Genomic DNA, 16,578 nt, shown 5'->3' with positions numbered 1-16,578 from the left:
TTAAAAAAATTAAAAAAAGAAAAAAGAAAAAACGTAAAAAAATAAAAAAGATAAAAAACTAAAAAAAAACTAAAAAAGCTAAAAACTAAAAAAAGAAAAAACCAAAAAAAAAACTGGGAATTGCACAAATATTTCAATATATTTTGACAATAGATTAAAGTAATTCGAAAACCTTAAAACAGATACCCCAAATTTGAGGTTTAATTTAAATTGTTGGAGCTTTAGCATGCTTGGCACGTAAAGATTTTTCCAAGTGTCAATGTTAGAATGAACATTGAGAAATTGAAGAAAACAAATCAATAAAAAGAAGAAACTAAAAAAAGAAAAAACTAAAAAAGAAAAAAAACTAAAGAAGAAACTGTATCTATATATATAAAAATCTGTCTTCTATATATATAAAAATAAGTTGTCTGTCCGTTACGCCAGATTATATCTTAAATATATATAAAAATGAAACTAAACTGAAAAGCAAACTGAAACTAAAAATGTAGAAACTGGTAATTGCATAAATATTTCTATATATTTTGACAATAGATTGAAGTAATTCGAAAACCTTATAACAGATATTTATAATTTTGAGTTTTATTATAAATTGTCGAGTGTTTGCATGCTTGGTACGTAAAATTTTTTTCTAACATCAATGTTAGAATGACACGTAGAAATCTATTAATGTTTAAGTTTAAAATGACTGATGAACTTACAATGGCAAAAGCCGATGAAGATGCTCAAAGAGTCTATGCCAAAAAACTTGCTGCTGATAGAGAAAGTCAGAAAAGAAAGCGTGCCGAGGAATCAAAAGAACAGCAAGGAAACAGGCTTGAGGCTAAAGAACGCAAAACCGCGCAGTTAGATGAAGATCCACCTGGACAACGAGAGTCAAAACATATCAAAACTGAAAATGATAGCGATGATGATTGGGTTTGGGATCTTGACTTGGATAAGGTCATCAATGCCTACCAGATTTTAGTTAAAAAAAACAAAGGTTCGGCGATATGTATTTCATAGTGAAGCTGAAAAATAAAGAAGAAAAAGAAAACTGAAAAAAGAAAAAATGTAAAAACTAAAAAATACTAAAAAGAAAAAACACTCAAAGAGAAACTACAGACCGGGACACAAATGAGGACCGGGACAGAGGGAATATAAATAACGACCGGGACACTCAAGGAGAATTTACAGACTGGGATACCGGGACACAAATGACGACCGGGACACAGGCGATATAAATGACGACCAGGACAACAATGACAACACCCGAGGAAGCTGCTTAAAACGAATGTATTCACGCCGAAGTAGCTGAGTTGGTAAAGCATTATGTTTCAGGTTCTATGTCCGAGAGGCTCCAGGTTTGAACCTTGGCTTTAGCATTAATACAAAAGAAGAAAAAAACTAAAAAGGTAAACACTACAAAAAAACTAAAAAGAAAAAATATATATATATATATTTATATCTTTTCCACAAAAAAAATAATTTAGTGCTTCTGCTTAGAAACAGCAATCGAATTGATGCCTCCTGATACGCAACTATCAACAAAGTGGCAATCGTTGTGGTCGGTGATCAGTTCTTACCTCGAGATAATATTCTTTATAGGCGAAACAATCAGTTGACAAGAATTGCTTAAACTCATCGATGCTACGATGCCCTACAATATCCTGACGAATATAAATGACGCCCGAGACACTCAAATAGAAATCACAGACTGGGACACCCGGGATACAAATGACAACGGGGACACAGGGAATATAAATGACGACCCGGACACAGGGACACAACTACAACGGGGACGCCGGGGGCACAGGGAGATATATAAATGACGACGGCAACAAAGGAAATGGTCGATTAGCAATCACCATCAACAAAGCTCAAGGGCAATCAATAGAATCATGAGGTATAGATCTGAATACGGATTGTTTTCCCATGGACCATTAAGCGTTGCATCTTCAAGAGTCGGTAAACCTGACAATATAGTAAAAACTACAAAAAAACTAAAAACTAATAAAAAAAATAAAAAAGCTAAAAAACTAAAAAAACTAAAAAAACTAAAAAAGGTAAAAAACTAAAAAAACTAAAAACTAAAAAAAACTAAAAAAAAGGAAAAAAATTGAAAAATAAGCTAAAATAAAGGTAAAAACCAATAAAAAACTAAAAAAAAATGAAAAAACTAAAAAAAGGCAAAAACTACAAAAAAAAACTAAAAACTAATAAAAAAAGTAAAAAACTAAAAAAACTAAAAAAACTAAAAAAAGGTAAAAAACTAAAAAAAATAAAAAATAAAAAAAACTAAAAAAAAGGAAAAAACTGAAAAATAAGCTAAAATAAAGGTAAAAACCAATAAAAAACTAAAAAGAAAAAAAGGAAAAAACTAAAATTAATTTTCATCTAAAAAACTAAAAAACTAAAAAAGGTAAAAACTAAAAGAACTAAAAAAGAAAAAAATAAATGACGACACTCAAAGAGAAAGCGACCAGGAAAAAAGGAATGTTCGATTAGCAATCAACAAAGCACCGGGACACAGGGAGTATAAATGACGACCAGGACATAAGTAAAAAAAAACTAACAAAACTAAAAAGAAGGTAAAAACTACAAAAAAAAGAAAAAAAAACTAAAAAACGATTATATATTGAATTTACATTTATATTGTTTCTAGTGAAGGCTTGCGGCCTTGTGCAAATACAAATTGTAGATAAATAGTAAATATATATGATATTATGATAATATATATGATATGATTTGTCTATTCCTATAGACAAATATAGACAAATAGTAAATAAAAATAGAAAAGTTTTTTTTGCACAAGGCCGCAAGCCTTCACTAGAAACAATATAAATGTAAATTCAATTTTATTAAACGGGGCGGTGTTCGTGGATTTGCTAGAATCAATTAGCTAGTCTATCTTGATTAGCTAGTGTTTATTAGCTAGTATTAGAAAGTACTAGTATTAGAAAGTACTCATAGAGTTGCAAGACGTCATTTTAGAAGTAGAAGTCTATCTACTAGAAAAACTTTGATTTGCAAGACGTCATTTTAGAAGTCTAGGAAAATATTTTGCACAAGGCCGCAATTGAAGTTTTATTGAAAATTTTCCTAGACTTCTAAAATGACGTCTTGCAAATCAAAGTTTTTCTAGTAGATAGACTTCTACTTCTAAAATGACGTCTTGCAACTCTATGAGTACTTTCTAATACTAGTACTTTCTAATACTAGCTAATAAACACTAGCTAATCAAGATAGACTAGCTAATTGATTCTATCTAGATTCATCTTTTGAATCATTCTAGATAGAATCTATATGAATCTAGATGAATCTATATGTAGATAGACTAGCTACAATAGTAGATAGAATAGTAGATAGAAATAGTAGATAGACTAGTCTATCTACTATTGATTCTAGCTGGTCTAGAATCAATAATTGACGTCTTGCAACTCTATGAGTACTTGAATCTATAATAATCTATAATAATAAATAGAAATAGTAGATAGACTAGCTAGAATCAAACTAGAATCGTGGATTCTAGCAAATCCACGAACTAGTTTGATTCTAGCTAGTCTATCTACTATTTCTATGTATTTACTATTTGTCTATATTTGTCTATAGGAATAGACATATCATATCATATATATTATCATAATATCATATATATTTACTATTTATCTACTATTTGTATTTGCACAAGGCCGCAAGCCTTCACTAGAAACAATATAAATGTAAATTCAATTTTATTAAACGGGGCGGTGTTCGTGGATTTGCTAGAATCAATTAGCTAGTCTATCTTGATTAGCTAGTGTTTATTAGCTAGTATTAGAAAGTACTAGTATTAGAAAGTACTCATAGAGTTGCAAGACGTCATTTTAGAAGTAGAAGTCTATCTAGCCTATCAAGGCCGCAAGCCTTCTGCGCCGATATTGCCACTATCGCCACTGCGCCGATATTAAATTCATAGTTTCATAGTTTCATAGTTTCTACTTCATAGTTTTATTGAAGTTTTATTAAACGGGGCGGTGTTCGTGGATAAATAAATAAAATAAATAAAGTGTTTATTATCGTCTTGCAACTCTTCGTTTAATAAAATGACGTACTATTTCTATAAGTCATATGCAAGACGTCATTTTGACGTCATATGACCTATCTTTTCATTCGCTATTATTAAATTATCGCTATTGCTATTATTTACTAATTATCGCTTTATAATTTTTCCTCTTCTCATCTAGAGATCTAGATGAGTAGATCTTATTTAGATTTATAATTAGATTTATAATTATATTAATTTAATATAATTTACTTTAGAGCTGGATTTGCTTACTAGATCATACATAATACATAAATTAAAAATAAAATGACGTACTATTTCTATGAGTCATATGCAAGACGTCATTTTGACGTCATATGACCTATCTTTTCATTCGCTATTATTAAATTATCGCTATTGCTATTATTTACTAATTATCGCTATATAATTTTTCCTCTTCTCATCTAGAGATCTAGATGAGTAGATCTCTATGCTATTAAACTATTAAACTATTAATAATGTTCGTGGATTAATAAGTTTCATCCATGCTAGCTTATGTTTCATCCTGCTAGCTGAACTTGCGGCCATTTTACACGGGGCGGTGCTCGTGGATTTGCTTACTAGACTAGCTAGAATCAAACTTAAAAGTTTTATTGAAGTTTTATTATATTAGAAAACAGTCTTATTATAGTTTTATTATATTAGAAAACATTTATTATATGAAAAACAGTCTTTAATTTATTGAATTAATTAACACGGGGCGGTGTTCATGGATTTTTTTACTAGACTAGCTAGAATCAAACTTAAAAGTTTTATTGAAGTTTTATTATATTAGAAAACAGTCTTATTATAGTTTTATTATATTAGAAAACATTTATTATATGAAAAACAGTCTTTAATTTATTGAATTAATTTTATTATTAAATTATCGCTATTGCTATTATTTACTAATTATCGCTATATAATTTTTCCTCTTCTCATCTAGAGATCTAGATGAGTAGATCTCTGACCTAGTAAGCAAATCCACGAACACCGCCCCGTTTAATAAAACTTCTAATTTATTAAACGTAGTTTTATTAGAAGTTTTATTAGAAAAGGTTGTATATAAGTTGAAAACTGTGCTATTAGAAAGTACTCTATATAGATTCTAGCTAGTCTATCTACTATTTCTATGAGTCATATGCCCCGTGTTAATTAATTCAATAAATTAAAGACTGTTTTTCATATAATAAATGTTTTCTAATATAATAAAACTATAATAAGACTGTTTTCTAATATAATAAAACTTCAGTAAAACTTTTAAGTTTGATTCTAGCTAGTCTAGTAAGCAAATCCACGAACACCGCCCCGTGTAAAATGGCCGCAAGTTCAGCTAGCAGGATGAAACATAAGCTAGCATGGATGAAACTTATTAATCCACGAACATTATTAATAGTTTAATAGTTTAATAGCATAGAGATCTACTCATCTAGATCTCTAGATGAGAAGAGGAAAAATTATATAGCGATAATTAGTAAATAATAGCAATAGCGATAATTTAATAATAGCGAATGAAAAGATAGGTCATTTGACGTCAAAATGACGTCTTGCATATGACTCATAGAAATACTACGTCATTTTATTTTTAATTTATGTATTATTTATTATGTATATATGTATTATGTTCTTATGTATTAGCTAGTGGATTAGCTAGTCTATCGACTAGCTAGCTAATCCACTAGCTAATGCATAAGAATATTTTCAAACTTAATATTTTGTGCAAAATATTTTGCATATTTACAATAAAATTTGTAAATATTAAGTTTGAAAATTCAGTTTGATTCTAGCTAGTCTATCTACTATTTCTATGAGTCTGAGATCTACTCATCTAGATCTCTAGATGAGAAGAGGAAAAAATTAATGCTTTTATTTTGCACAAAATATTCTTATGTATTAGCTAGTGGATTAGCTAGCTAGTCGATAGACTAGCAAATCCACTAGCTAATACTTCTACTTCTACTTCTACTTCTAAAATGACGTCTTGACACTCTAAGAGTACTTTCTAATACTAGTACTTTCTAATACTAGCTAATAAACACTTTCTTTATTTTATTTATTTATCCACGAACAATGAATTACAAAAACAATGAAATACAAATTGAATTTACATTTATATTGTTTCTAGTGAAGGCTTGCGGCCTTGTGCAAATACAAATAGTAGATAAATAGTAAATATATATGATATTATGATAATATATATGATATGATATGTCTATTCCTATAGACAAATATAGACAAATAGTAAATAAAAAATAGAAAAGTTTTATTTTCACAAGGCCGCAAGCCTTCAATAGAAACAATATAAATGTAAATTCAATTTTATTAAACGGGGCGGTGTTCGTGGATTTGCTAGAATCAATTAGCTAGTCTATCTTGATTAGCTAGTGTTTATTAGCTAGTATTAGAAAGTACTAGTATTAGAAAGTACTCATAGAGTTGCAAGACGTCATTTTAGAAGTAGAAGTCTATCTACTAGAAAAACTTTGATTTGCAAGACGTCATTTTAGAAGTCTAGGAAAATATTTTGCACAAGGCCGCAAGCCTTGTGCAAAATACAATAGTTTCAATAATAAAATCAATAATAAATATTTTGGAAAAATTTTTTTTTGAAATATATTTTATTTTGGAAAAATAACTAGGAAAAAATTTTGCTAAAATCAATAAAATAGTTTCAATAATAAAACTTGACTCATAGAAATAGTAGATAGACTAGCTAGAATCAAAGTTTTTCTAGTAGATAGACTTCTACTTCTAAAATGACGTCTTGCAACTCTATGAGTACTTTCTAATACTAGTACTTTCTAATACTAGCTAATAAACACTAACTAATCAAGATAGACTAGCTAATTGATTCTAGCAAATCCACGAACACCGCCCCGTTTAATAAAATTGAATTTACATTTATATTGTTTCTAGTGAAAAAAAAATAGAAAAGTTTTATTTGCACAAGGCCGCAAGCCTTCACTAGAAACAATATAAATGTAAATTCAATTTTATTAAACGGGGCGGTGTTCGTGGATTTGCTAGAATCAATTAGCTAGTCTATCTTGATTAGCTAGTGTTTATTAGCTAGTATTAGAAAGTACTAGTATTAGAAAGTACTCATAGAGTTGCAAGACGTCATTTTAGAAGTAGAAGTCTATCTACTAGAAAAACTTTGATTCTAGCTAGTCTATCTACTATTTCTATGAGTCAAGTTTCTATAGTACTTTCTAATACTAGCTAATAAACACTAGCTAATCAAGATAGACTAGCTAATTGATTCTAGCAAATCCACGAACACCGCCCCGTTTAATAAAATTGAATTTACATTTATATTGTTTCTAGTGAAGGCTTGCGGCCTTGTGCAAAATATTTTCCTCTAGGCCTCTAGGTGGCCGATATTCAAATAGATTTAATAGATTCAGCAGTGATGCAAGATTGAAATTTTGCTAAAATCAATAAAATAGTTTCAATAATAAAACTTCAATAAAACTTTTAATAGATTCAGAGTTTTTAGAAAATATTCTAGCTAGTCTATCTACTATTTCTATGAGTCATATGCAAGACAATCAACTTCTTTATTTAGAATCAACTTCTAAAATGACGTCTTGCATCGGCCACTGCGCGTCTTTTCTAAAATGACGTCTTGCATATGACTCATAGAAATAGTAGATAGACTAGCTAGAATCAAACTTAAAAGTTTTATTGAAGTTTTATTAAACGGGGCGGTGTTCGTGGATTTGCTAGAATCAATTTTATAAAACTCATAGAAATAGTAGATAGACTAATAGTAGATAGATAGCTAATAAACACTAGTACTAGTATTAGAAAATTTTGAATCAATTAGAATCAATTATCAATTAGCTAGAATCAATTATGATAATATATATGATATGATATGTCTATTCCTATAGACAAATATAGACAAATAGTAAATACATAGAAATAGTAGATAGACTAGCTAGAATCAAACTAGTTTGTGGATTTGCTAGAATCCACGATTCTAGTTTGATTCTAGCTAGTCTATCTACTATTAGTGATATATCTCTAGTATATATCTCTATATGTAGATAGACTAGCTACAATAGTAGATAGAATAGTTAGACCAGCTTTAATATTTTCCTAGACTTCTAAAATGACGTCTTGCAAATCAAAGTTTTTCTAGTAGATAGACTTCTACTTCTAAAATGACGTCTTGCAACTCTATGAGTACTTTCTAATACTAGTACTTTCTAATACTAGCTAATAAACACTAGCTAATCAAGATAGACTAGCTAATTGATTATAGCAAATCCACGAACACCGCCCCGTTTAATAAAATTGAATATAAATATAATAATAATAATAGAAGTTTTATTAGAAAAGGTTGTATATAAGTTGAAAAGTGTGCTATTAGAAAGTACTCTATATAGATTCTAGCTACTCTATCTACTATTTCTATGAGTCATATGCAAGACGTCATTTTAGAACGTTTTATTGAAGTTTTATTCAATAAAGCTTCAATAAACACTCTATGATTCTATCATATGATTGTCTTGCATATGACTCATAGAAATAGTAGATAGACTAGCTAGAATATTTTCTAAAAACTCTATGAGTTTTGTAAAGTATTACGTAGCGTAGTTTTATTATCAATATTCGCATGGAATTCTAGCTAGCTAGATTCTAGCTAGTCTATCTACTATTTCTATGAGTCATATGCAAGACAATAATATCGTAGAAATAGACAATAATATCGGCCACGTATAATACTATATCTACTAGAAAAACTTACTAGAAACTCACATATATTATTTTATTTTTAAAATCAATTGTGCAAAATATTTTGCACAAAATATTAAGTTTGAAAATATTCTTATGTATTAGCTAGTGGATTAGCTAGCTAGTCGATAGACTAGCTAATCCACTAGCTAATACATAAGAATATTTAAAATTTTTAAAAATAAAATAAACAGTTTTATTTTTAAAATCAATTGTGCAAAATATTTTGCACAAAATATTAAGTTTGAAAATTCAGTTTGATTCTAGCTAGTCTATCTACTATTTCTATGAGTCATATGCAAGTCAAGTATATGAGTCATATGCAAGTGCAAAATATTTTATATCGGAAATAAGAGAGAAGTTTGATTGAAGTTTTATTATCAATTTTTAGATCAATTTTATCAATTATTATCAATTAAAACTTCATTTTTAGAAAATATTCTAGCTAGTATATAATATAGAATATTATACGTAATTGTAACAATGTTATTGTTACAATTATATAATATTAAGGATTAGCTAGCTAGTCGATAGACTAGCTAGTCTTTTCTATCATTTTAGAAAAGAACTTCTCAAACTTTTAAATTATATATTATTGAATTCTATATCTACTATTATATTATTGAAGTTCTTTTCTTAGACTTCCATGGAATTCATGGAATTCCAAGAAAGTACTAGTATTAGAAAGTACTCATAGAGTTTTATTATCAATTTTGATTCTAGCTAGTCTATCTACTATTTCTATGAGTCATATGCAAGTCCTTGTGCAAAATATTTTATATCGGAAATAAGAGAGAAGTTTGATTGAAGTTTGAAAATTCAGTTTGATTCTAGCTAGTCTATCTACTATTTATAGAATAAACTATTATAAAAACTATTATTAGTTGAAAACTGTGCTATACGATATTATTGTCTTGCATATGACTCATAGACTGTTTAACTATTAAACTATTAAACACCGCCCCGTTTAATAAAACTTCTATTAATAAATTGATAATAATAATTGATAAAATTGAGTAGATCTCTGACCTAGTAAGCAAATTTTATGAGAAGTAAGAATCCACTGCGCGTCTTTTCTATCATTTTAGAAAAGAACTTCTCAAACTTTTAAATTATATATTATTGAATTCTATATCTACTATTATATTATTGAAGTTCTTTTCTTAGACTTAGACTTAGACAGATTCTAGTATTTTTAATAGTTTTAATCAGTACTATGAGTACTTCTATTTCTATTTCTATTTCTATGAGTACTTCTAATACTAATACTTCTAATTCTAATATACAGTACTTTTAAGTATATAAAAAGTATTAGTATTAGAAGTACTCATAGAAATAGTAATATAATAGTGAATAGAATATTTCTATTATTAATTCATATAAAATTTTTACATGTATATGATATTATAGATATTATAGGCCTAGAGGAAAAATTATAAAACTATAATTAACATTGTGTAACAATAAAACTATTTCTAATTATCGCTTACAAAACTCATAGAGTTTAAACTATTATAAAAACTATTATTAGTTGAAAAGATCTATTATTTAATTATATATTATTGAATTCTATATCTACTATTATATTATTGAAGTTCTTTTCTTAGACTTAGACTTAGACAGATTCTAGTATTTTTGATAGTTTTAATAAGTACTAGGTATTAGTACTAAGTCTTAAAAGTTTGAGAAGTTTGAAATTTGAAAAAGTTGAAGTTTGAAAAACTTGCATAAATGCAAAGTTCTAGAATATCTATTAAATCTATTTGAATATCGACCACCTAGAGGCCTAGAGGAAAAATTATAAAACTATAATTAACATTGTGTAACAATAAAACTATTTCTAATTATCGCTTACAAAACTAATAGAGTTTAAACTATTATAAAAACTATTATTAGTTGAAAACTGTATATAGAGTACTCTATATAGTACTCTATATAGATTCTACTTATATAGTACTCTATATAAGTACTCTATATAGATTCTAGCTAGTCTATCTACTATTTCTATGAGTCATATGCAAGACGTCATTTTAGAAAGTTTTATTGAACTTTTATTTTTAAAATCAATTGTGCAAAATATTTTGCACAAAATATTAAGTTTGAAAATATTCTAGCTAGTCTGTCTACTATTTCTATGAGTCATATGCAAAATAATAAACTTCGTCCATGCTAGAATCAATTAGCTAGTCTATCTAGTACAAAATATTTTGCACAATTGATTTTAAAAATAAAACTTCAATAAAAGTTTCTAAAATGACGTCTTGCATATGACTCATAGAAATAGTAGATAGACTAGCTAGAATCTATATAGAGTACTTTCTAATAGAAAGTACTTGCATTTAACTAGGTACTTTCACCTAGAGGCCTAGAGGAAAATATAGTATATACTATAAAAAAATAGGAAAATAACTAGCAAAATCTAATTGATTATTATTATTATAGGCTGAATCTAGGCCACCTAGACGCCTAGAGGAAAATATTTTGCACAAGGCCGCAAGCCTTCACTAGAGGACAATCAAACTTTTTGTTTTTGAATTCCGCAAGCCTTCACTAGAAACAGTGAAAGAAACAATGAAAGCTAGTCTATCTACTATTTCTATGAGTCATATGCAAGACGTCATTTTAGAAAAGACGCGCAGTGGCCGATATTATTGTCTATTTCTATTTCTACTCCGTTTAATAAATCTATCTACTCTTGTATGCAAGACCTTTCATTTCATTCATAACATAAATAGTAGATAGACTAGCTAGAATAGACAAATAAAACTCATAGAAATAGTAGATAGACTAGCTAGACTAGCTACGTTTAATAAGTAGCTTAATAAACTTAATAAACTAGTTTTATTAAGCGAGTCTATTTCTCCGTTTAATAAGTCTATCTACTATTTCTATTGATTAACTTATTGATTAGTCTTGATTAACTAGTATTAGAAAGTACTAGTATTAGTACTAGTACTAGAAAGTATATAGTTATTAATGTTAATTAATAGTAGATGTTCGTGGATTTGCTAGAATCAATTAGCTAGTCTATCTTGATTAGCTAGTGTTTATTAGCTAGTATTAGAAAGTACTAGTATTAGAAAGTACTCATAGAGTACTATTTCTCGTCTTATTGCATAAGACGTCATTTTAGAAAAGACGCGCAGTGGCCGATATTATTGTCTATTTCCAAGGTATAGCGAATGAAAAGATAGGGGGGCCACCTTGTGCCAGCATCCAGCTGGCACAAGGTGAATCAAACTAGCTGGAATTTCAAACTAGCTGGATGCTGGATGCTGGCATCCAGCATCTAGCTGTTCGTCGATAGAAAAGTTTTATTGAAGTTTTATTGAAGTTTAGATAGACTATTGTCTATTTCTAGTCTATTAAATAGACAATAATATCGGCCACTGCGCGTCTTTTCTAAAATGACGTCTTGCATATGACTCATAGAAATAGTAGATAGACTAGCTAGAATCAAACTTTCTTGTATTCTAATTGATTTTAAAAACTTACTATTGATTCTAAACCAGCTAGAATCAATAGTAGATAGACTAGCTAGAATCAATAAAACTTTTAATAGATTCAGCAGTGAAAGTTTGATTCTATTTCTATGAGTCATACGCATATTCTCATATGCAAGTCCTTGTGCAAAATATTTTGATTCTAGCTAGTCTATCTACTATTTCTATGAGTCATATGATTATTTTGATACTAGTGCAACCTTTTCTAATAAAACTTCTAATAAAACTACGTTTAATAAATTACGTTTAAATACGTTTAATAAACTTCGTCCATGCTAGAATCAATTAGCTAGTCTATCTTGATTAGCTAGTGTTTATTAGCTAGTATTGGAAAGTACTAGCATTAGAAAGTACTCATAGAGTTGCAAGACGTCATTTTAGAAGTAGAAGTCTATCTACTAGAAAATCAAGATACTAAGATACTAGAAATCAACTTGAGTAGAAAATCAAGATTCTAGTATATAAATGTTAGCTAGTCTATCTTGATTAGCTAGTGTTTATTAGCTAGTATTAGAAAGTGTGTTATTAATCTCTCGTGGATTTGCTTTATAGTTAAGATAGTTATTAATGTTAATTAATAGTAGATGTTCGTGGATTTGCTAGAATCAATTAGCTAGTTTATCTTGATTAGCTAGTGTTTATTAGCTAGTATTAGAAAGTACTAGTATTAGAAAGTACTCATAGAGTTGCAAGACGCCATTTTAGAAGTAGAAGTTTGATTCTAGCTAGTCTAGCAAGTTTGATTTTATTAAAGTTTCTATCAGTGATAAATTCAAAGTGAAAGTCTATGAATCATAGAATCAAACTATGCATATGACTCATAGAAATAGTAGATGGACTAGACTATTTCTATGAGTCATTTTCACCAGCTGATGACCACCAATGACAAACTTTCACCAGCTGAAATGAAAAAATGTTTTTCAATTGATGATAAAATCTAGCTGGTCTAGAATCAACAGTAAGTTTTTAAAATCAATTAGAATACAAGAAAGTTTATCAAGTTTATCAAAGTTTAGAAATAGTTAATCAATAAACACTAGCTAATCAAGATAGACTAGCTAATTGATTCTAGCAAATCCACGAACATCTACTATTAATTAACATTAATAACTATCTTACATAGATAATTAGATTCTACTAGTAGTAGTAGTTAAACTTCTACTTCTAAAATGACGTCTTGCAACTCTATGAGTACTTTCTAATACTAGTGCTTTCTAATACTAGCTAATAAACACTAGCTAATCAAGATAGACTAGCTAATTGATTCTAGCAAATCCACGAACATCTACTATTAATTAACATTAATAACTATCTTAACTATAAAGCAAATCCACGAACATATTAATATTTTTATGTTTTTAATAAGTACATTTTGAAATCCACGAACATCTACTATTAATTAACATTAATAACTATCTTAACTATAAAGCAAATCCACGAACATATAAAGCTAGTAGTAGAATTTTATCTTTATTGAATATATATGTATTTATAGCTAGAATCAAACTTAAGAATCAAGCTAGTCTATCTACTATTTCTATGAGTCATATGCAAGTCCTTGTGCAAAATAAGTATTAATTTTTTTATGAGTCATATGCAAGAATATAATATCGGTAGAAATAGACAATAATATCGGCCACTGCGCGTCTTTTCTAAAATGACGTCTTGCATTGGCCACTGCGCGTCTTTTCTAAAATGACGTCTTGCATATGACTCAATGTATCGTGGATTTGTATGATGACATGTAAATGACTCATACAACAACATAGAAATGATGACTCATAGAAAAATAATTTGTACAAAATATTAAGTTTGAAATCAATCAGCAGTCAATTTTATTTTTAAAATCAATTGTGCAAAATATTTTGCACAAAATATTAAGTTTGAATCTAATAATATGATTATAATAATTATATATTACTCTGAGAAGTTCATAGAAATAGTAGATAGACTAGCTAGAATCAAACTTAAAAGCTCTAGAATATCTATTAAATCTATTTGAATATCGGCCACCTAGAGGCCTAGAGGAAAAATTATAAAACTATAATTAACATTGTGTAACAATAAAACTATTTCTAATTATCGCTTACAAAACTCATAGAGTTTAAACTATTATAAAAACTATTATTAGAACTCTACTCAAGTTTTATTGAAGTTTTATTCAATAAAACTTCAATAAACACTCTATGATTCTATCATATGATTGTCTTGCATATGACTCATAGAAATAGTAGATAGACTACTCTAAAATGACGTCATGGAAATAGTCTTTTTCTAAATATATAGACTTAGACAGGATCTAGTATTTTATTTTTAAAATCAATTGTGCAAAATATTTTGCACAAAATATTAAGTTTGAAATCAATCAGCAGTCAATTTTATTTTTAAAATCAATTATAGAAATAGTAGATAGACTAGCTAGAATATTTTCTATGGTTGTATATAAGTTGAAAACTGTTCTATTAGAAAGTACTCTATATAGATTCTACATAAACTTTTAATAGATTCAGCAGTGAAAGTTTGATTGTCCTCTAGTGAAGGCTTGCGGCCTTGTGCAAAATATTTTCCTCTAGGCCTCTAGGTGGCCTAGATTCAGCCTATAATAATAATAATCAATTAGATTTTGCTAGTTATTTTCCTATTTTTTTATAGTATATACTATATTTTCCTCTAGCTAGAATCTATATAGAATCTTCTATGAGTTTTATAAAATTGATTCTAGCAAATCCACGAACCCCGCCCCGTTTAATAAAACTTCAATAAAACTTTTAAGTTTGATTCTAGCTAGTCTATCTACTATTTCTATGAGTCATATGCAAGACGTCATTTTATGACGTCTAGAAAATATAGTACTCTATGAGTACTTTCTAATACCTAGTAAGTTATAAAACTTGCATTTATGCAACTTTTAAGTTTGATTCTAGCTAGTCTATCTACTATTTCTATGAGTCATATGCAAGACGTCATTTTAGAAAAGACGCGCAGTGGCCGATATTATTGTCTATTTCTATTTCTACTCCGTTTAATAAATCTATCTACTCTTGTATGCAAGACCTTTCATTTCATTCATAACATAAATAGTAGATAGACTAGCTAGAATAGACAAATAAAACTCATAGAAATAGTAGATAGACTAGCTAGACTAGCTACGTTTAATAAGTAGCTTAATAAACTTAATAAACTAGTTTTATTAAGCGAGTCTATTTCTCCGTTTAATAAGTCTATCTACTATTTCTATTGATTAACTTATTGATTAGTCTTGATTAACTAGTATTAGAAAGTACTAGTATTAGTACTAGTACTAGAAAGTATATAGTTATTAATGTTAATTAATAGTAGATGTTCGTGGATTTGCTAGAATCAATTAGCTAGTCTATCTTGATTAGCTAGTGTTTATTAGCTAGTATTAGAAAGTACTAGTATTAGAAAGTACTCATAGAGTACTATTTCTCGTCTTATTGCATAAGACGTCATTTTAGAAAAGACGCGCAGTGGCCGATATTATTGTCTATTTCCAAGGTATAGCGAATGAAAAGATAGGGGGGCCACCATGTGCCAGCATCCAGCTGGCACAAGGTGAATCAAACTAGCTGGAATTTCAAACTAGCTGGATGCTGGATGCTGGCATCCAGCATCTAGCTGTTCGTCGATAGAAAAGTTTTATTGAAGTTTTATTGAAGTTTAGATAGACTATTGTCTATTTCTAGTCTATTAAATAGACAATAATATCGGCCACTGCGCGTCTTTTCTAAAATGACGTCTTGCATATGACTCATAGAAATAGTAGATAGACTAGCTAGAATCAAACTTTCTTGTATTCTAATTGATTTTAAAAACTTACTATTGATTCTAAACCAGCTAGAATCAATAGTAGATAGACTAGCTAGAATCAATAAAACTTTTAATAGATTCAGCAGTGAAAGTTTGATTCTATTTCTATGAGTCATACGCATATTCTCATATGCAAGTCCTTGTGCAAAATATTTTGATTCTAGCTAGTCTATCTACTATTTCTATGAGTCATATGATTATTTTGATACTAGTGCAACCTTTTCTAATAAAACTTCTAATAAAACTACGTTTAATAAATTACGTTTAAATACGTTTAATAAACTTCGTCCATGCTAGAATCAATTAGCTAGTCTATCTTGATTAGCTAGTGTTTATTAGCTAGTATTGGAAAGTACTAGCATTAGAAAGTACTCATAGAGTTGCAAGACGTCATTTTAGAAGTAGAAGTCTATCTACTAGAAAATCAAGATACTAAGATACTAGAAATCAACTTGAGTA

This window comes from Artemia franciscana, unplaced genomic scaffold (genome assembly GCF_032884065.1).
Source record: "Artemia franciscana unplaced genomic scaffold, ASM3288406v1 PGA_scaffold_56, whole genome shotgun sequence".
Taxonomy (NCBI): domain Eukaryota; kingdom Metazoa; phylum Arthropoda; class Branchiopoda; order Anostraca; family Artemiidae; genus Artemia; species Artemia franciscana.
This window is presented reverse-complemented; position numbering follows the sequence as displayed.